This window comes from Monodelphis domestica, chromosome 7 (genome assembly GCF_027887165.1).
Source record: "Monodelphis domestica isolate mMonDom1 chromosome 7, mMonDom1.pri, whole genome shotgun sequence".
In the NCBI taxonomy this organism is placed as follows: Eukaryota; Metazoa; Chordata; class Mammalia; order Didelphimorphia; family Didelphidae; genus Monodelphis; species Monodelphis domestica.
In genome coordinates this window covers 26,095,876-26,118,745 of record NC_077233.1, presented here as the reverse complement: position 1 = coordinate 26,118,745, position 22,870 = coordinate 26,095,876, and the positions used below count along the sequence as shown (strand labels likewise).

The window sequence follows — 22,870 nt, the reverse complement described above, 5'->3', positions numbered from 1 at the left end:
TGACTTAGCTTGGTTCCATTTCCTTAGAGATCACACTGGGATAGAAGATTTGCAGTGTCTTACAATATGGGGAAATTGTTGGTAGACTCATTTTTTTTTCAAATTAAGAAAAAAAAGTGATTTATTCTAGAATAAAGGACTCCAGGTTCCCAGCTGGGTTTCTCTTATTGACTAATCAGCTAGTCCCTTTGATGTGGCTGCTAATTGATCTGTAATTTAAATGGCCATGTATTTGATAGTTGAAAATCTGACCTTTTTCTTTTTTGGGGGAAAGACTCTAGCAATCAGCTTGGTAGTGGGACATCATGACCAGATCTCTGTTTTCCTCTTGTGTGTCGGTCATTGGCTCAGAATTAGACCATTTCCTGGTGGGAGGTATTTAGGGAAAGGGATCTTGGGAGTTAGATAATAATTGGTTTGCCCATTTATTAGCCAGTTTGAGACTAAGAAATACTGTACTTGAAAGGATGAAAAGGAGTTGCATGTCAAAGTCTCTGCCTAAAGAGATCATTATCAAGAAACCAATGTAAATGATGTAGACAAATTAACCAAGGTTCAGGGAATTATTTCTAGTGTGAAGTTGAATATTCATCTGGCATAGTGGATTGCCTTCAGAGAGAGAGAGAGAGAGAGAGAGAGAGAGAGAGAGAGAGGGAGAGAGAGAGAGGGAGGGAGAGGGAGAGAGAGAGGGAGGGAGAGAGGGAGAGAGAGAGAGAGAGAGAGAGAGAGAGAGAGAGAGAGAGAGAGAGAGAGAGAGAGAGAGAGAGAGAGAGAGAGAGAGAGAGGAGAGAGAGAGAAGGGAGGTGGGAAAAGGTAGGAATGAGGGGAAGTGGTATGTGCTTAATTTTATATTATAGTGATTTTAAAATCAGTAAAGTTTCTGCGGAGGATAAGACCTTGCAAGGTTTGTAGCCTAGATTCTGAAAACTAGAGAAAGACTGAAAAGTCTTTTGGGTTTTCCATTAAATGAAGGACAGATTCCATGGTTGGTCCAGAATTGGTAAACACCCATCAAAATCCAAAGCCATTTTGATCTCACAGGATTTTTCCAGAGTTGTTTGTATCTAAGACATATTAGAATTAAAATGTCAGATTGTAAGTCCTAATTAAATTAATTTCCTTTATTAAAGGCCACTTACTGTCTAATTAAAGAAGCAAAGCTATTCTGCATGGGCATTGTTCTGAAGCACTGACCAGATGGGAGACTTCGATTCTCATCTGAATTGTGCTGTTTACTTGTTTTGAGACCCTGGACCAGTCATTTAACCCTTCAACCTCACTTCAGTCCTATTAAACAAGTCAACAGACATTTATTGTGCACTTTCAAAGAGAGCCTAAAAGAAGAATTAAAGGAGAGAAGAGAAGGTGGTTGAATTTTAACAGGAAGGAAAATTAAGTCTAGGGGAAAGATTTGACCTTGATGAGAGAAAGAGGGAAGGCATTGTTATGTTAGAGAGGGCATTGAACCTGGAGATAGGATTTGAGGTCAGATCTCAGCTTTATCTATGTGACCTTGAACAATCAATTATTCAATCAATAAGCATTATTAGATTCTTACCATATGCCAAGCATTGTATCACGGGCATCTGATACAAATACAAGTAAAAATAAAAATACAAATAAAAAATAAAAATAAATTAAATGAGTTAGTAATGAAAGTACCTAAGCAGGGTCATAGGATAATGAAGTCTGGAGAATGAGGATGGCTGATCTGTACTCTTGTTTCAAAATGGAGGTTCAGGGAAGAATTTGTCAATGGGAGAAGAAAAGGCTTCAGAGACAAAAATGAAATAATCTGTGTGTTCAAGGATCTTGCAATTGGTGGAGAAGGGGGGCTGTCGATATATTGGTGTACACAAGATAAATGTGGAATGATTCTTAATTGTGCAGAAGGACTCTTACTTCTTAAGTAGATCAACGGGGGACTGGAGTGTATCCTTAGAATACTTCCAACAAGGCATCTATGGAAATGAGAATTTTGAAGTAGAACCAGAGATTAAAAAAAAATCATAGGGTCTTTGGTAGCTATAGAATGAGCTCCTTTAGAATGAGTATATTAACCTTCTACCTCTAATCTGAGCCTGACCAGGACAATAGGCAGAATGGTGAGAGGACATCCAGTGGAGCCATAAAAATTGGGGTGAGAATGGAGGTGCCAGTCAGGACGCCTTACGGGAGAGTCTAACATGGAAGCTTGTATCAGTCAGGTTTCCCATGCCAAGAAAAACTCGAGTGGCTGAGGAGGTTTCAGAAAGGTTAGGTGGGACAAGTCCAAACTAGTCATAAGCATTTGAATAAAGTACCACTTGAAACACAAAACAAAACAAAATCAACATCTTCCTTGCAGAAATTATTACGATATCAACCTAAAAGAGCAATTCCCCAACTGACTGTGCTGGCTTCGATTTAGCTTTGTCTCCATGAATAAGGACTCAGACCAAAAATCTTTTGCAATTTGAAGAGCATTCCAATATCCTTACTTCCATAATCACGGACTCAGTCAACAATCATTTATTACTACTTTGTTATTCCTTAATTAATACTTATTAAGTATTTGCTTGTATGCCAGGCATTTTGCTAAAGACAAAAATGAAACAGCCCCTGTCCTCAAGGAGCTTACATTCTAACAGAGAAGGAAAAGATGAAGGGAACAAACATTTATTCAGTATCTACTTTGTTCAAGGTCCTGTGTTAAGCATTTTAGGAAGATTATCTCATTTGATCCACAAGATATCTGTGTGATTATAGTCCTTATTTTACGTTAACTAAGTTGGACAAAGGTTAAGTGACTTGCCCAGGGTCACACGGCTAGTGAGCATCTCCTGATTCCAAGCTCAGTACTGTATCCATTGTGCCACATGTACAAATAAATATGTTTATAAAGAATACACACATAGCACGACTCTTCAGGAGGCAGAGACCAGCAATAGCCAGTCATCTGAGCTAGTACCTTTAGCCAATCTTCTTCCCCAAGAGGTCCTTGGATCCTTCCTTCTCTCCCTTCTCAGCTCAAGTCTCTTCTGTTTTTCTCTTTTCACCCGCCATCTCTGAGCCTTTTGGACTCAGAGCTGATGTTTATAACCTGCTGCCACCCCGGTTTCCATCTCTAATCACCCCTTACCTGGACTATCATAAACATTTCCTAACTGGAATCCCTGCTTCAAATGTCTACTCGCCTCCATCCATCTGCCACAAAGCTGCAAAGTTAAGGCTTTTCCTGAAGTCTAATCATGGTGCTCTCCTTGTTCAGTGTCCTCCAGGGGACTCCTATTACTGCTAGAATCAAACATCAACTCCATTGTTTCCCATTTAAATCTCCTCACAATCTGACCCCCTTCCTTCCTTTGCAATCTGTCTGAAATGAGCTCTCCTCCTCTTCACACGGAGGGATGCTGGCTGTTCAGCACGTGGTACTCTCTCCTGTCTCTGTGCCTTTGAAACGTCTGTCCTTGCATGGCTGGAATGTTCTCCCTTCTCATGTCTGCCTCTTGGAATCCTGGGTTTCTTTCAAAATTCAGCTTCATCACCATTTTCCACATGAAAACTTTCCTGGATCCTCCCTTCCCCTTCTGAAAACTCTCTTTTGTTTGTTTTGCATTTTGAAGAGAGAGTGCCAATATCCCTACTCCAAACATCACAGAAATATCAGAATTCGCTCTTGAACCGAGTGTGAATTAGGCCTGGATACCTCTATTGAACCATTCAGTCAAAATATTTTAGATTATCTGCAAAAAGTCCTTGGCTAATGTAGAAGGCCTTGAACACCACTGGATGGAATGGAATGTCACAGGATTGTCCATATTGTGTATAATTAGAATCTGCTCCCCTGGACTCCAAATCCCAGCATCCCACTTTTGTTCTCTTATGCTTTGGATATAAAGTTTGTGTGTGACCCCACCCCTCTCTTTTCCTGATTGGATTTAGAGTCCTGGGGAGCAGATTCTAATTATACAATTGGATGAGGAGGCTCAGTTGTACCCTGGGAGTTTTCTATAAAATAGCAAGGCAATTCCTTGACATTGGTTTGGGATTAATGGTCCTTGATTTGAATCCCAGCCCTTTTCCTTGCTACCTGGGTGCCCCTGAACAAATGGCTTTCCTCCTTAGGCTTCTGTAAAATGAGGGGATTTGATCAGATAATCCACCCTTTCCATCCTGGACCTGGGGAAGCCTCTGTGATCCTTTGATACCAGTCCATAGGAGACCAGCCTGAATTTGAACTAGTGACATAGAATAAAAAGGAAACCAGACTTCATACTCTAGAGACACCCAACTGGCCCCTCAAAGGTCACATTTTCCTTGATATTAGGCTTCTTTAGAGGCACAGAACCTATTAGCGACTGCTAATGGAACAGTAAAGCATATGGACCTCGGTGACAGGGCAGGTGTCTTCTGAGTCATCTCCCGAGTCCCTGGGTAAAAGCTCCATGTGAGTGTGGAACAGGAAGAATGTTGGATGTGGTCCATATTCTCTTCCAGCCCTTGAGATAAGATGCCTTCTAATCCTGTGTCTGTCAGCCTTTCCCAGGCTCTGACAAACCCTTGACCTTGCCAGGACACCTGAAGGGTGTATCCCTCCATTCTTCTCACATCCACACACCCTTGTCAAGCTACCCGCACATGCCAGCCGTTCTGTCTCTTCACCATGACCAGCTCCATCCATTCCTCCTCTTTACCTGCCAGTGTAAGAAAGTGGCAGGGAAAAGCAGTGCAGCCAAAAAGAACCAAATGGTCCAAAGCAGGGGGTCACAGAGCAGCCAAAGAGGTTTCCATGTGGTGTTGGGAAACACCAGCTAGGACAGTGAGTGCCCCAGGCTGCAACCGAGGTAGTCTCCTAGCCAGCCCTCGCCAGGCAGCCAGGGCTCCCTTCCTGAGAATGACTTGGTAATTATCTCTGACATTTTCAATTGGGAGATTAATTGCTACATCCATTACCACATTACTACCTCTGGCATCTCTTTCTGACTTTGTAACTTTTCTTGAGATGACAGGCCACTAGATAGTGCCTTAATTCGCTCCCAACTGCTTGTGTCTTCCCTCCCAAGCCTCCTTATAAACATTTAATTATTTTATGTGTATACATGCATCTATTAACTTTATACTATAGATATACCTCCCTCCCTCCCTCCTTCCCTCCCTCTCTCTCTCTTTCTTTCTTTCTCTTTGTCTCTCTCTCTGTCTCTGTGTGTCTCTCTGTCTCTTTTTGTCTGTCTCTTCCTCTCTCTCTCTCTCTCTCTCTCTCTCTCTCTCTCTCTCTCTCTCTCTCTCTCTCTCTCTCTCTCCCCCTCTGTCTCTTTCTGTCTCTGTCTCTCTGCTTCTCTCTCTCTCTCTCTGTCTTTCTGTCTCTCTGTCTGTCTCCGTCTGTCTGTCTCTCTCTTTCTCTCCCCCCCCACACACACAAACACACACATGCACGAATGTACACAAATACTTGTCTACCTCATTAGAATGTAAGCTTATCTAGAGTATAGTTTTATTCTTTGTACTTGTATCCCCAGTCTTCCCCAGGCTAGCACTGTATCTGGCATTTAGTAGGAATCGACCTCTCTTCATTTAGATGCCTTTCAGTTTGGGGTGTCTAATATCTGTAGCAGTTCCCTGAATTAGTTTCTGAGAATTGAATCAAAAATCAAGGAGTTGATGTTCTACTTGGTTCCCTTTGATCAGTTCTCTCCTCCATCTTGCTTTTTTTTTCTTTTCCAAGAGCTGTTCTGAGCAGTTTAATTTATTGAGAGGAGAGGCTGAAGCAGCCACTGTTCTGTTTGCATGGAATTATGGTTTTGATTATTGTTTTTGCTCTGTATTAGAATCATAAATAAAGTGTGGTTTTTTTACATTATTTTCAACCAGAAGGATTGCTGTAGTTTTTCTTTGGTGGTCCTTTGTGGAACTCTGACCACCCTATAAGGTTTGTTTCTTTTTACGTCCAAGAAAAGAAATGGATTCTTTTCAGCACAGGAGACTTTGGCAAAGTAGAATGGACTGAGGTGCTATTAAGAAGGGACAAGTGACAAAATTCAAGTGCGAGAGAGTAATTTTGTATCAGAATAAAGAATAGTTATCAAAGAAAAGAATGTGTGTGTGTGTGTGGGGGGGAATTGAATTACTATGTATCCTTTGCAGTTTTTCTTGACAGGGTTTAGATAGAGGTTTAGACAGTAATCTCATCTGCAAATTAAGGAAACTGAACTTAACTATCTCTTAGGATGGAGGAAGAGGAAGAGGAAGAGGAGGAGGGCCCTTCTATCTAGATTAAAGATCAGGGCTATTCAAGCTTTGTTGTGTCCTTGACCTTTTCAGAAGTCTGGTGATGCCTGTGGACCCCTTCCCAGAATCATTTCTAAAATGCATAAAAGGAAATACATACAATTACAATTTTTTTTAGGTTCCTTGACACCATCTAAAGAACTTTGGTGTAGAAGAAAATGAGATAACACTTGGAACTTGGCACCATTAGAGACAGAAAGAGAAGCAAAAGAATGATCTCCATTCAATCTTGCTACCTAAGTTTCATCAGAAATGAAAGGAAAAAGGAATCTATCCCATGTTTTCAGACACTGACTTGTGATGGAGAGAGCTCTAGAGATGCTTTAACCTATCCTCCTCAGTTTAGAGATGAGGAAAGAAATCATCTCCCAGGATTATAGACTTAGAATTCAAACGGATTTTACTGGTCATCTAGTTCTTCAATAGCTTTATTTTATAATTGAAGAAACTGAGGCTCAGTGACTTGCCCAATATCACCAAGTTCGTGGAAAGGGCCAGAACCCAATTTCTTTGATCCTAAATTCAGGTTGTTTTTTTTTTAAATCATACCACGCACTCTATTTCCCAAGTTTCCAAGTTTCATCCTTCCATCTCCCTCCTTCCTCACTCCCCACACACTCAGAACACCCAGTGTGCCACAGGATGATTTAGACTGGTGCAGTAACTGGCTGTCTGTATTATTACCATGGGGAGGACGAGCTGGGCCGACTTCAGCAAACAGAAAAGGAAGACTCTGTAATGTAAACGTTAACCCAGACAGTATAAAATAGGGGGAAGAAGCCAAAAATCCAGCGTCTTGGCCAGCAGCCAAGCTATATAGGCTAAAGTGGACTTTCAGGGCTGGTTAGTTTTACTGTAGGATAAATCGTTGCCCTGTAATGTAAATGGAAAATTAATTTGTGTAACTGATCAAAGGTTCAGATCTTTGTGAGACATACCATGAGATAAGATGAAGATTTATGAGTGTCCTTCTTAGAGGCATTTGGTGGTGGAGGCAACAGGGAGATGACAGTGGCAGAAAAGAAGGGACCTTTCCGAGGCAGGGAAAGAACCCAAGAAAAATATTGAATTAGAAATACAGGGCTGGGTTTATTTAGCTTAAGTTGAGATGCAACATTTCAGCTAGACTGCTAGGGAGATGACATTAAATATGCCCTTTTCCTTCTTAAAAAAAAAAGCATCATTATTTAAACATTATTTATTTATTTGGCAGCTAGGGGGTGGGAAAAGGAGAGGCTGGCTCTGACTTCAGCTTGGAAAAGAAATCTAAAGGAAAGTTAGTTAATGGCGCCAAGCAAGATTTCTTATCAGCTGGTAGTGGAAGGTCTGCTTGAGAAGAGGGTGAGAGACCGATTAGGATCCTGTTTCTTCTATAGTAGGCAGCAGCTTGGTAGACTGGAAAGAGTCCTGGATTTTGGACTGCAAATCCCAGCTCTGAACCAGAACAAATCCCTCCATTTTCTGGACTTGTAAATTCTGGGGCTGAATTAGATGGGTCTTCAAAGTCGAAATCATAACCCACTCTCCCCCCCTCCCCACTCTCAAGAGGTATGTGAAAGCAGGAACTCTTAGAGGAGGGGAACCACTCTCGGGAAATTCAGTCCCTTTGGGGCGTTGGCAAAGTTGGGTCTTAAGATCCTGAGAATGGGAAGGGAACTCAGAGGCCATCTTGACCAACCCTGACATTTTCCAAAAGAAAAAAAAAAAACAACTGAACCCCAGGGGAGTTAATTCTTGATTTGAACCCAAGTCCTCTTATTCTAGGACAGAAGTTCTGGGAGTGGAGGACCATCTGTAAATTATTAAAAATATCTCCTGGCAATATATTTCAGTATAATTGGTTTCCTTTGTAATTCCATATCCATATATTGATTTTATGTACTTAAGAGTATTATTCTGAAGAGGGGTTTCTAGGTTTCACCAGGTTGCCAGAGTTGACTACCCCCACTCCCCGAAAAAGATTCCAGATATCCTGCTTTAGAGTTAGGGCTTTTTCCCCTGAAGAGTGTCAGTCAATTACCTACTATGTGCTAGGTGCTGAGACTTCAAATCTTAAAGAATAATAAGTACCTGCTTACCCTCAGGAAGCTTCTATTCTACTGAATTTGTCAGCAAAAATGTTTTTCTTCCAACAGCCCAATGGGTATGCTCCATATACATATAGGGAAAGGAAAATCATGATACTTATCGGTTTGCCTTTCAAAGAGTCGTGATGTCCTTGGAGTGGGTTCATTCTACAATGAAGCATTGAAGAAGTACTTTAATGGAAGAATAAAATGCTATCTTATTATACTAGAATATTATTTAGTTTTTCAAAAGGCTTTTATATATATATCTGCATCTAATGGTACCTTCACACCAACCCATTGTGCTATGATGGTCAAGTATTTACATCCCTATTTGGTCAATGAGAAAGTTCTTCCAAAGTAACTTTCTCAAGTTGGTCAACAAACATTTATTAAACATGAGAATTTCCTGACTTTCTTCAATGCATTTTCTTTTTTTTCCTAACAAATATTTGCTTTCTTTCCTTTCCATCCCACCTCTTCCTATATTCAAAAAAGAAAAATAAACAAAGTCCTTATAACACAAAAGCATAGTCAAAGCAAATCTCTCTTAATAAATGAATAGCATGATTGATTTTAGAGACAATTTTATTTTTGAAATTAAAAAACTTTTTTTCACTAATTTCAAAGAAAGTCATGAAATAAAAAAATATCTATTAAATGCTTGCTGTGTTCTAGGCATTTTGCTGAGAGCTGGGGATACAAATATAGGCAGAAAGAAAGAGAATTCTTTTCCTCAGGGAGTTTACATTCTAATGGTGAAAAAATACACAAAATAGGGAGCTAAAAAGAAATGAGGGGTATGGGAGAAAAGTCTGGAAGATCAGGAGAGGAATTTGGAGAGAAATGACTGGCTTAGTTTTATCTTCCTTAAGAAGGAGATTTTTGAGGAGGAATCAACTAGTTGGAGGTAGAGGCTTCAAGAGTTGTAGGTACTTTCAGGGTAAAGAGATTTCACATAAGTTTTCCAAAATTATATGATTCATGTTGTCTCCTTCCCCCCTCCCAGAGCTGACAAGCAATTCCACTGGGTTATACATGTGTTATCACTCAAAACATGTGAAGAGATTTCTATGGCATATTCGAGAAAGTCAAGAGTGCAGCCTGGAGAGGAATGGGGGGGGGGGGAGAAAAACAGAATCCCTGAAATAAATATTCAATGTCAAGTAAAACAAATTCCTATACTACACTTTTTTGGACATGATCACGTCTCACCTCTCTGTCAGGATAGATCATGGAAGTCTTGGGATGGATCAGTGTTCTTTCAAAGCTGTTTGGCTTTACAGTTATTCATTTATATATATATATATATATATATATATACACATATATATATATATATTGTTCTTCTGGTTCTGCTCATACCTTTCTGCATCAGTTCATACAAGTCTTCCCAGGTTTCTCCAAAACTCTCTATTCAGCCAGTCCCCAGTTAATGGGCACCTCATTAGTTACCAATTTTTTTTGCCACCACCCAAAGAGCTGCTACAAGTATTTTTTGTTCATAGGGAACCCTTTCCTGTTTCTTTGATCTCTTTTGGGTAGAGTCCTAGTAGTGGTATCAGAGGGTTCAAGGGTTTGCACAATTTAGTGATAATATTATTGAAATTCCAAGGAAACGCTGATCCTTATTGAGAAAATTCCATGGGATTTGTGGCCAGGCCTTGAATTCAGTGTAGTTGTAAAGATAGTTTCTGGCTCTGAAATATTTACCAGTCTTTAGACCTCTGTTTTGCTCCCTAGGGTCATATCATTGCTAAGTCTGATGAAGGTTGCTGACTGTTTAAGCCATTCAGAATATAGTACCATATAACTGGTACACAGGTGCCTTATAAGTATTTGGGATGTCAATGAATGTCAGAAGGCATTAAAAATAATCCTAGGATGTATTTTCCATGTTTGCCCAAGGTACTATGTGCTCTCAAGTGTACGTTTTCTCTCTCTCTCTCTCTCTCTCTCTCTCTCTCTCTCTCTCTCTCTCTCTCTCTCTCTCCTTCTCTCTCTCTCTCTCTCTCTCTCTCTCTCTCTCTCTCTCTCTCTCTCTCTCTCTCTCTCCTTCTCTCTCTCTCTCTCCTTCTCTCCCTCTTCCCCTCTTCCCCTTCTCCCCTCTAGTCTGGCTTTCTTTTCCCCTCACCCTACTTGGTTTTCCTGGGGTTAATTTGATCTAGTGGGAGACCAAGCTTGGGTTGTAGTGATTGAGTCTGAACCACATCTACTTCTTCTGGGTGGTTTGGCCCAATTTCCAGAAGGGAGAAATACATTCAAAGGAGGCAGGGGAATTCAATGGAGAGAGTATTGGATTTGGAGTTAGGAAAACCTGGATTTCAACTCTGATCCTTCCTAGATTTGTCCTCCTGGGAAAGTCCCTTTACCTCAGCTTCCATATCAGTAAAATGAGGATAATGATACCTGTCATGCCCAGTGGTTGTGAAGTTCCAATTAAATGCATATGTGAAGCACTTTGCTAAATTTAGACTTTGAAGTATTTACATGTCCGTTCCTTTTATTATGATTGGGGAGAGAAGGTGGCAGTGAGGATGAGAAATGACTTTCTCTGGTCTGCTCTACAGCGGGGTCACCTTATACTTCCCAGGTAGGTTAGTCAGAGTGGCATTAGAAGGGAAGAAGGAGGCAGAGAGACAGCCTAGAAGTATCTCTGCGGGGCATCTAGTGGCAGAGAGGAGAGCTGTCCTTCCAGGTCGGTTTTTCTATATTGGCTCTGAGTCCTCCTTATTTTCTAAGGGACATTGCTGGGTTCTCCTGTCCTATAAGATTGAAGTGTTTCTTTCACTCAAGGGAGCTCAGTGTTTTCTCTCAGAAGCTATTTCTTCAGGTTTTTAGTCGTTCTGGTGTGGCAGGAAGAGCCCTATTTTATGGGAATATTCATTGGGGCCCCATCATAGCCCTGCATGGACTGGTAGAATAGGATGCCAATGCTGGTTTCCTCAAGTGGCAGACTTGTTGTAGGGAATATACAAAATCCTAGAGGCTAGAAAGCCTCCCGAGAGACTATATAGTATTGCCTCAACCTGAAGCATGAATTATTTCCATGTTATCCTAGAAGAGGAGTCAGCCATCTTTTACATGTATTCCTCCATTGATGAGCAACTCACTACCTTTCAAGACCATGTCTTCCATTTTGTTGATGGGAATCTTTTTTGTAATGGACTAAGGACTGCTTCCATCTTGAGGGAAATCATTTTGAACCCTGAGTCTGAGATTTGGAGTCTAGGGGGTGAAGGCTAGGGTGATAGGAGATGGGCTTCTGCCCCACTGAATTCCTAGTTTGGGAGCGGGAGCCCTCTGAAGATACTGATTTAGAAGATACTTCTCTAAATAGGTCCTGCCTTTTAAATGTAGGTCACATTTGCTGTTTTAATAATGATACCTTACAGTATAAAGCACTGTGTAATTTTCAGAACACATGACCATTTCTTATCTCATTAGCTCCTCAGATTCTCTTATTCTTTGTTTTTTTTGTGAGGTTTACTAGAAACAGGTATTTTGAACCTCATTTTATAGATGAGGAAACTAAAATCTGGAAGACTGAGAGTGAGAAAACGACATACTCTAATGAGAGGAAGACTAGGAATCAGGAGTCCTGGGTTTGACTCTTGGACTTCCTGGAGCAATCCTGCATAAGGTAATGTCTCTGAGGCTCAGTTCTCTCATCTCTCAAGGGAAGACAAGATGCTCATACTGAAGTCTGAGGGCCGGGGTTCATATCCTGCCTCTGACATCTGTGTGATTTTTGGCATGCCACTAACTTCCCTGGGCTTCCATTTATTCATCTGTAGAATGAGTTTTACTGAGTTCCTTTGACCAGGGTCACTCCGTTAGGGAGAAGTGAGCCAGGTTGTCCTGCCAGACAGGTTTCTGTCCAGTGGGTTTTCTCTTCCTTTTTACCAGGTTGAGCTACTTCTCTTTTGTACATCTTCCAGTTGGCTGGGCTTCTGATATCTCTCCAGCTGTATTCTGCTGTGTGCTAAGGGACCCTTTGCCAGGATCCAGCTCCCAGCTAGGATTTTGACTTTGTGCTCTGAGTGCCATTTAAGGACAATGGTATGCAGCTCTTGGGTGATGAGTCAGAAGCTGGCTACCACATTCTTTGGGGAGCAAGATGCCTGACACCAAGGTGCCCCCCTCCCCAGCCCCATCAGAGAAGGGGCTCCAAATAATTCACAAAGATAAGAGCTGGCGTTTACATGGACCAATTGTTTCATGACCCCCATGGGTCCCTGGCACTATATCCACATGCTAGAGTCACCTTGGGCAGAAAAAAAAATAAATGATGCGATATTCAAAACTCCTGGATTGCTGGTGACTCAGTAAGGCCCCATTTGGGGGGTGGGGGAGAATACTACTGTTCATGAGAGTCCATTGCCAATAGGCCAGCTGGCCTTAAAGACCATCCTTACTTCCTTTTCCAACTCTGCTAGCCCAAAGACAATATTTCTCAAAGTTTGTAGATGTTGGAGTACTTAGGAGAACCTTAACATTTTTAAGTGACTGTGAACCTCTCCCTTCCTCAGCCATGGGGGCCTCTTGATGGTTCTGTGTTGGGGTTTTTTTCTGTTCTATATTAGAGTTAATTTTGCAAGCTCTTCTAAAGGGAAGTGCATAATTAAAGCTCTCCTACTGCCTAATTTGGGACTGGAGTTTCTCGTTCTGATGCCTATAATTTGCCCTTTGTTTTTGAATTTCGGCATCACGCTTGGACTCCCAGGACCATTTTCTGAGCAAGATGGTGGCAAGAAACACATCTCCAAAGAGGGATGGAACCCATCCAGAGAAAGCCCCAGCCTGAAAGCATTAAATAGTGAACAAAGCTTGGAATGGGAAGGGAGCTCATTGGCCATCAAACTCAGCCCATCCCTGAACAAGAATCCTCCCTTTTATCATCTTCGTTTGCAGAAGGAAATCTTATATATCATGTCAGTTGGCCAGCATCTTGTTGGAGAAGCCATTTTGGCATGATCATCAGCAGGCATGGATCTTTAAAGGTATACTAAGGTCATTCATTGGTAAAGTCTTGTGGCTCTAAAGCTCATTAAATATAACCAGTGCAGGTAGAACTGTTGAGTTTAACCATTTTAGAACTATTCATAGACTAAGGGTGAGAATAAAGCTAAAAGCCATCTAGCCTAAATCCTTCATTTTTCAGAAGAAAACTGCTACCATATCACCCCTAGATAACCTCTTCTCCAAGCTAAACATCCTCATTTCTATCATCTCATCCAGATAAGAACCCACAGCCCTGTAGAGTATCCTGCGTACTCTGATATGTCAGTAAGTGATGTTCTAGTTCTATGGAACAACTGGAGATCTGAATCCAGGTCCTCTGATTCTCAGTCCTACATAATTTCCACTGCATATTTCTCCTCCTCAATATACTCAGCCACTTTCAGCCCAGCTACAATGACCATTTAGAATGAAAATCGTTTGATCAGAAATCTGGCACAAAAGGTTATATGGGACCTGCAACGGTTTCTTTCTGAGCAAGTTGTCCATCATTTACCTATTCTCCCCGAGGAAGAACTCACCTGGTCAAGCCTGTACTGTTGATATGTGACTTCCCAAGTGTTCAATTTCTGCATCACTTCCTAGGACAATTCATGTCTCCAGTGAGAGAAATAGGAAGACAGCTTGAGTAAATGCTTTAAGGTAGGAGGACTTTCATTGAGGGAGGGAGGAAGGAAGGAAGAAAATATGGATATAACTCCAGCTCTTAAACTTAAAGGGTAGAAAGCCTAGGGTGGCTTGTTCTCAGAATAAGTTAACATGGAGAGAATTCAGCCATCCACTTGCCGTTTAATGAAAATTAGAAATTACAAGAAGCTGCTATATCAAGGGGCATATTTTCTTTGTCTCAGATAAAGCCGATATTTGCCAGAATATCATGTGGTTTTAATGATATTTTCATGGAAATTTGTAACAATAAACAAGTTTAGTTCTTTGCTGCTTAAAAGCAAAAACAAAACAAAAAACCCCAACCTTCTCCTGAGAGGGGTGAGGAAAATAGGAGTAGCAGGTTTTTTTTTTTGTTTTGTTTTTTGATTTGCAAAATCCCCACATGTTCCAGTCTTTCTCTTTTTAATTTAACAGGCTTAACAGAGGAAAATAAATAGAGTTGGGGTTTTTTTTTGGGGGGGGGGTTAGGAGGTTCATTTAAAGTTTAACAAAAATAAGGATAGCAAGCCTAGCAAAAAATATTGTGAATGCATGAAATATGTTCCAGGGCACCACAGATTCACAATCAGGAGACCACAGAGTTGGTAGGACCTGAGAATATCTAGTTCAACTAATACCTGATGGAGGAAACCTTCCACATCATTCCTAATGAGTAGCTGTTCATATTCAGCCTTTTCTTGAATACCTCTGGTCAAGGGGAAGCGACTGTGTTCTGAATCTTCCCACTCCTCTTTAGGATTGTTCTGATTTATAGAAAAAGCTTCCTGACATTGAGCCAGAATCTGGCTTTTTATAGCTTCCTTCCACTGCTCTTAGTTCTTCCTCTGGGACCGAGTAGAACAAATCTATTCCCTCTTCCTCATTATAGTCTTTTAAATACTTCATGGCAGCTATTGTGGCCCCACCTATGTCTTCTCTTCTCCAGACTAAACACCCTCAGGTCCTTCCTCTGATCATCTCATGCTGTGAATTTGAGGCCCTTCACCATCTTTGCTTTCCTTCCTACTGACGTCCTTTCTCCAAGCCCTACAACGCATCAAGGACTTTCAAATATGGGCCAGGTGCCAGGTTGTTTGTTTGCTGTTCAAGGACTGGCCTAGTTAAGTTCTTAGAGAATCTCCATAAGGTGGGTTCTGACTTCTGAAGTCCTAGCATCTGTTAAAGGCTATCTACCAAGTGGCAGAGAGATTTGCCATCCTCGTCAGTAAAAGAACAAACCCCTGTACCAGCAAGATCATGGATCCCCGAAATAGTCAAGTTAATGGCTCCTAAAAGCAATCTGATGAGAATTTGTGTTTCTTAGATGGGTTTTCTCATATTGTGTAGATGCACCTATTGTGTCACCTTGGACAAATCCCTTCACCCCTGTGTTTGGCATCTATGAAGTAGAAATAGTCAGAGAATAATCAATCTGAGAAAGCCAGTGTTCTACTATAGTCAAAAGTGCCAAAAGACCTGGATTCATATGCCACGTCTATCCCTATCAATGTGACTTTGAGGGTAGATACATAACTTCTTTGTGCCTCGGCTTCCTCATCTGTAAAATGAAGGGGTTGGACACGATCCTTTCCAGCTCTAAAGCTATGATGCTTTGATCCCATAACCTCAAAAAATCTTCATGTTTAGCCTCCAGCCTTCACATGGCTTAATGTAAACATAGATATTGAACTAGCAATTACCAATCTCTTTATACCTAAGACTGATTTTTACCTCTCTATTTCTCAGTTTCCCTCTCTCTCTTACCCCTTCTTTCTCTCTTTATCTGTCTCATACAACACTATCCCTTCCTGAAAATGCTCTATAAACTATGGGATCTTTTTTGTTACTTGTGGTGGTTTATTTAAAATTAGAACATTATTAAAAATAAATAAAAAAATTTTAAATGAAAACAAATAAGTGTATTAACTTTTTAGAGACATATCTGAGACTTTTGACAATACTTCTCAAGATAAATGAACTCCTTGGTGTGTCAGGGGCAGAGAAACAGAAAGGACTTAAAAATGTCTTTCTGATTATCCTTTTGTTTCTAATTAGACTGGTCCTATTTCATTATAGAAGTTCCACATTTCCCTTTGTAGCCCATTCTTGAGTTTTATACAGTTCCCAGCTGTCCAAAATTCATCCTTATGTTCAACTGAAATTCTTTTTCTTTTTTCAAATTGTTTATTTTATTTTTTGTAAAGATATTTTACCAATTACATATAATAACAAATCTCCACACAAGTTTTCTGAAGTTATATGGTCCAAATTGTCTCCCTCCCTGCCTTCCCTCTCTGGAACTGGTAAGCTATTTGATCTGGCTTATACATGTATTGTTGTGCATATTTCCATATTGTTCATTTTTGTAAGAGAATACTCATATAAAACCAAAACCCTTCAAATAAAAACCCAAATAAACTAAAGTGAAAAATCTTATGCTTTGATCAGCATTTGGACTCCAGCAGTTCTTTCTCTGGAGGTGAATAACATTCTTTGTCATAAGTCTTTCAGAATTGTCCTGGATTGTTTTTGCTGTGAGTAGCTAAGGCTACCCACGTTTGATCACTCTGCAGTATTGCTATTACTGTGCACAGTTTTCGCCTGATTCTGCTCATTTCACTCTGCATCAGTTCATGTAGGTCTTTCGAGCTCTTTCTGAAATCATCCTGTTCCTCATCTGAAATCTTTTTTGGATTTGACCAGATCTTACTCACTCTTGTTTTCCTCCTTGAAATGGAAGAAAGGCATTTTAGTGACCTCTCTCCAAAGTCTTATCCATTGCTGGGAGAAAGTAGTCCTTAGTGCTTTGCCTCCTCTAAGCAAAAGAGTCTTAATTCCTTTAGATTTTATTCATAATCCTCAGATCAGGTACTTACTAAAACAGAATATAATAGGAAGATTATTTCCTAACTCTTGTATGTCATATTTTAACATAGTCTCATGCAAGTCCACTGACCCATCCACCATAGTGCTGGCCCTTTGATTCATCTTATGGATACCTGTGATCCCTGGGTCTTTTAATGCTCTATCTAAATCTCAGCGGTCTTTCCTTGAGCTCATGCTATCTTTCCCACCTGTAATGTCTTCTCTATCCTTCCATCTTCACTTCAAGGTCCAGTTCGAATGTCGCCTCCTCTGTGAAGCCTTCTCCAACCACATCCTCCAGAAGTAAACTCTCCTTCCTCTGAGGTTCTCTAGTATATATTTTGTATGTCTCATGGCCCCATTCATGTATTGCTATATGTCTTGTTTCCCCTACCACATTGTTAAGTTGTTGCTTATACATCTTTGTAGCCTTCACAGTACCTTGTTGTACCTAGTAGGTCAAGATAGGATTATTCCAGATTGAAACACCAGTAAATCCGTGACCTCATCAGCGAGGCTAGCAATAGAGATGCAGCCAGCAATAGAGATGGTTGCGCCATGTGCAATTCCTCTTCCTATCTTCCCATAGGTCTGTTTCTGAGATGAATCTGCCCAGTGTGCTGGGGGGTGGGGGGGGGAGCTTTGTCCTACATTTATCTTGTTTGGTTTTTATCTGTGTCTGTTTTCCCTGTAATTATATTGTCATACACACACTCTTACACATCCTCCCCCTCCCCAATTTGTCACAGTTATTTAGAATTTTTTTCCTGTCCATCAAGTTCCTACTTAACCTGGTATCTTCCTCGATTCCAATAAACATATTTTCTTCCTTTGTTCGACCGTCATCAACTATGTGGAACAGTATGAACCCCAGGATGATAACGGTTGCCACGAGGAAATGTTGACAAAGGGATTTTGATCTTAATAATGTGAGGTGTTATGCAAAGGATCATCTGACTCTCTTCTCATATAGTTGAGCTTATAATCATTGATTCAGAAGGGACTTCAGGAAGTCATCTTGATTTCCCCCTTGCTTCTCATTAGAACTGGCTCTGCTTCATCACAGAAGTGGTACACCTTTGTATTGCCTCTCTTCCAGAAAGGAGACTACCGAGAGGAGTATAAGCTCCCACAGGTACATCTGGAAAGGTTTTGATCTGTCATTCTGGGGCCAGCTAGAAGTTAGCCACCAGATGGTGAAGCTTTTATGGCCATAGAAACTCATTAAAATTACCTAATAATAATAATTTTACATAGTGATTTAAAATTTGCAAAGTTTGCTAGTACCACAGGTATTATTATGCTCATTTTATAGATAAGGAGGTTAAGACTCCAAAGGGTTGGGTGGCAGAGGCATGATTCAAACCCATATCTTCTTGACTCTAAGTTCAACACTCTATCTCCAACCCTGTGTTGGGTCTCCAGGTTTCTATTGAGGTTTTCCCTTGCTGAGATCTGAATCTGGACAGAGGACTCATAGTAATAGAATCATGGATCCTTTAGACGGTATGGCATGAACAGTCTTTTGGTCAGGCCTTTTACCTCTACTGACAAGACCAATTTATATTGTCTGTGATAGATGGAGATCTTTCTCATTCTTAAAAAATTCCGGGGCCAGCTGGGTGGCTTAGTGGATTGAGAGTCAGGCCTAGAGATGGGAGGTCCTGGGTTCAAATCTGACCTCAGATACTTCCCCAGCTGTGTGACCCTGGCCAAGTCACTTAACCCCCATTGCCCAGCCTTTGCCACTCTTCTGCCTTGGAGCCAATACACAGTTTTGATTCCAAGATGGAAGATAAGGGTTTAAAAAAAAATCCCAAAGACTCATCTCTCTCTTTTCTGTTTATATATTTCTGTTTATTTATATAATTTAATATGTTTACATACACACATCCAGATAGATATATAATGTTTATAGAGTGTTTAGTACCTTATATTGTTCAAATACTTTGATATACATTATCTTATCTTAATAAGTTTATGACCCAGCTTTGGTCGGTTGTATGACGTCTGCTTTACTGCTGAGAAAATTCAAGTAAATTCATCCTAGGGTCAGTGCCAGAAGGGCCTTTTGAGAAGATCTTGCCCAAGATCTTGGCTTTAAACATGAAGAGCCTTGGGAACTAAAGAGATTGAGTAACTTGCTCAAAGTAACCCATATCACAAATGTCAGGCTTCAAACCCAAGTCCTCAGCTTGACATTCCATCTTCCCTTATTGGGCTTGGCTATGACTTGCCATCCAGCTAGTTTTTTTGTTTTTTAACCCTCACCTTCCGTCTTGGAGTCAATACTGTGTATTGACTCCAAGGCAGAAGGGTGGTCAGGATTAGGCAATGGGGGTTAAGTGACTTGGCCAGGGTCACACAGCTGGGGAAGTGTCTGAGGTCAAATTTGAACCCAGGACCTCCCATCTTTCAGCCTGGCTCTCCATCCACTGAATCACCCAGCTGCCCCCCATTCAGCTAGTTTGTGACTTGTGTTCACTGGTCTCTCAGTGACTTGAAGAAGTAATATTTGTCATTGAGGTGGAAAAGTATTAAGGTCATTCTCTCGCCCTCCCCTTTCCCCTCAGCCCAAGATCTGAGTTATGTGAGCAGGAAAGGTTAAAGTAACGCATTACTCATCCTCTTATATTGTTATAGTCTATTTTGGTGAGTGAAAAGTTATTCCAGATCCAAGTATGAAAGGGCTTCTGTGAACTCGAGAGAAGTTATTAAAGCATTCTTAATACAATTACATATAACAAAAGACATAATTTCACTTCCCCATATGGAACAAAAAAAGTCATTTGAAGCATCAGAGACTCCAGCTGTAGGGGGAGAGAGCTCCTCGTGGGGCTTCTCCGGGATGGAGGGCATGGGCCAGCGGCTGAATGGCTCTGGGGGCCCTTGGGGACATTTCTGTGCATGAGAGAACATACTCAGTTTCTCCGCCTGCCCTGTCTACCCCCCAAGCGCTTTTAATCGTATTCATAAACTCCTTATTGCATGTTACGGTCCTTGATGCTTCAAAACCCTTCATCTGTGGAATGAAAAAAAATAACAACAACCCACCTACCCTTCCCAAGTGGCCCCAGCTTTGGTATCTGGGGGGGGGGGGGGGAACTGATCTCTCTTCTTCCCCCGTAGAAAAAAAGAAACCACTCAGTTGCTTTTCAGAGAGAGGTAAGGGGAAAGCAGAGCTGGAAAGGCGACTCAGACAGACATTTACTCCCCTCCCCCCCCCCCCAAGAGCCGATGTGAAAGTTAACCCGGGGCTGGGAAGGACAGACGAGTTCTTTTAATGGTCAGCACAGTTTCTTCAGTGTTGGAGCAGTCGTTCCGTTCTTTCAGGGCTAGACAGAGAGGCAGGCTCTTAATCCAAAACAGCCACTCAGGTTGGTCAGCGTGCCCAGATCTGATCGTCTCCTCCAAAGAGAAAAAACAGCATCTTTTTAAATGGCCCACTTTTTTTTTTTAAACAGCTGGGGGGGGGGGGGGGGCTGAAAGGAGGCTGCGAGCTCCTCAGAGCAAAAACCGCTAAGCCAGTGGAGAGGATTTCTCTCTCCTCTGCCCTGCCGGGGGATTATTGATTTGGGAGAGAAGCCTGATTTCCATGTAAATAAATTAAGGAGGGCTGGGCTAGGGGGGGAGCACAATCCACTGTCCAGATGCAGCGCCTCTGACTTGCTGACATCACGGCCTCATTAGCATGCAGGGGATGGGAGCACTGCAACAGCAATGATTCTCGCTCAGCAAGCTCCCGAGCTGACAATTATTCTGCGATGAGCTACGTGGATCCTCGTTAAACGGCTTGGGCTCGGGCTCAGCTCCGGCTGGCGGAGCAGAGCGGAGCCAGTGTTCTCACTGCCTCTGCTGCCGCCCAGGGCCGCTCAGCGAAGAAGGCTATAGGCAAGGAGGGGGCCGTGGGATTCATTTGGAAAAGCTCGGGAGCCCTAGGCAGAGCCGGCGCGGCTCCTGCTGCTGGCTTCCCGGCCGGCCGGATTTCTCTGAGGAGCCTCGCTCTACTTTAGACGTGTGTGGCTTTACCGGGGCGCCGTTCCGCGTTTCAAGTCGGGAAAGGCTCGCTGGGAGGGGAAACAAGATGCTTCATTCCGCTGGAGGCTGGTTCGCTTTCTTGGAAGTCGGACGCCAGAGGAAAGTGTCCCGGCCCAACCACTGACCGGCGGGAGGGACACTGGACAACTTGCTCCTTCGCCTGGCATCCTCGCCCTCCCTGGAGGCAAGTATGAAATGAGCTCGTTCCCTAAGTTGGACTGGTGGCTGCCCATATCCCGGGAGAAGGAGAAATCTCCTCAGGCAGCTGGGCATTTGGGTAGGAGCCCAAAGTAGGACCCCACGTTGACACTCGCTTCTTTTCTTCTCTTAGTTTCATGGGAAAAGGTTCATTGTGGATGAGGGCTGGCTGGAGAAAGTCCTCCTGAAACCCAAAGCTGCTTTGGTGGAAAGATGTCTCTAGCTCAGCTGTCTTGAATGTAGTGCCCACAAAGGCAGCCTTGGGTGAGATCTGGACAGTGAGGGGGCTTCGTGAAGTGATCTCAAGGAACAGGAATCGGGATGAACTTCCAGCGGGGCAGGGGTCTGTTTGCCCCGAGTAGGCCGGTTCAGCCCATACCTCAGGCTCAGTGCAGCTCCAAAATATGCCTGCCAGGCTGCTGGAAATGCACGCCTCTGTCGGTTGCCTACATCTGTTTCCATGGTGGTGTTTTCATAGTCACTTTTCCTGGTGGTTTTTTTTCTTTCCTTTTTTCCTTCTAACGGTGGGTTAGACCTAATATTGGTTCTGAGCTCTCTATTTGGACCTCACCAAAATAGCCTAAACCTCTGGGTTTTTTCCTCTCCTCTATTTCTCTGTTACTGAGCATACGTAGCCAGAGGCCAAAGGACTCTTTGGGGAACTATAAACAATCAGTGCCAAGCTGGGTCCTCCCAGTAGATGTGGTTTGCCCCAGATGCTGGGCCATCCTTAACTAGGCAGCTCTGCTTTCGGGTAACTTAACTGCCCAGGTTTTCATTTCCCTAGTGAGAGAGATTTTTTTTTTGGTAGCATTGAGTGCCTCGGTGACTATGGCCAGGGTGAAGAATTCAGGGTGCCTGCCATGGATAGATCCTTTATATAAACAACCACAGGCTGGCTCTCTAGTGGGTGAGACCGGGATTAGCTCTGCTCTTTCATCTTTTTGCTAGGTCTGTTTTTAAACTGTCTTTGCTAGACTTCACTAAATGAAGCTGGTTGGCTTCCTTGCTGGAGGCAGAATAAGCTGATTGCTTTCACAGATGGGTCAGTAATAGTGCTCCCAAGGGATCCCGAGTAAGTCACAACTTTGAAATAATGACCATATTTTGGAAATTCAGATGTCTTTAGATGCTTGGAAAGAAATTGCCTTTTCATTGGATGCTTTTCTTGTAGGGATACACACACATACATACATATATTCTAGTTAGATATTATATATATATATATAGTAGATAGAAAAATGATATTAGAGAAATGGGCAGGTAAATGATAGATTGATAAACACTTCTGATGAGAAAATGAAACATTCCTTCAGTCATTAGAATTCATAGAAAGTCTTGGGAAAGCCAACAGAATCAGAAGAGAAGAACCTTGTTAGCAAAGGTGAGGTTTATAGGAATCAGACTGTGGAATCTAAAATAAGGTAGAACTCTGTCTGGCCTTTATACCCCCCCAAAAAAAATCTATGCAAGTTTGGGAGAAGATATGAGGGGAAAACCCCCAATTTACAAGTGGAACTAAGGTAAAAAGTAAAAGATGGCAGAGAGGCAGTAATCGAAGATTACTTATAGTCGTGGACTGCACCTCTGCTTAGTTGAGATAATGCTCTCTCTTGTCTAGAGCTACTGTTGCTCAGAGAAAGAGAAAGCAAATGGATGGAGCAATTAAGATCATTAAAGGCTGTCCTGGAGCCCAGGAGCTTTTAAAGACCTGTTCTGACTTTGGCAGCTGACAAGTTACATTTAGATAACTGGAAGATTCAAGT

General features: G+C 41.9%; 1 protein-coding gene across 4 annotated transcripts in view; it reads left to right on the top strand.

Moving 5' to 3' along the window:
• Window positions 1–22,870, top strand: part of PRICKLE2 (prickle planar cell polarity protein 2) — a 369,208-nt gene that overhangs the window by 207,174 nt on the left and 139,164 nt on the right. Inside the window, exon 1 of one of the 4 annotated variants that reach the window (XM_056804372.1) lies at window positions 20,489–21,090. The exons of the other annotated variants lie outside the window; for them this stretch is intronic. The gene's annotated coding sequence lies outside the window, so the exon portion shown is untranslated. Of the gene's footprint in view, window positions 1–20,488; window positions 21,091–22,870 lie in introns of those variants that run through there. 4 annotated transcript variants of the gene reach the window in all.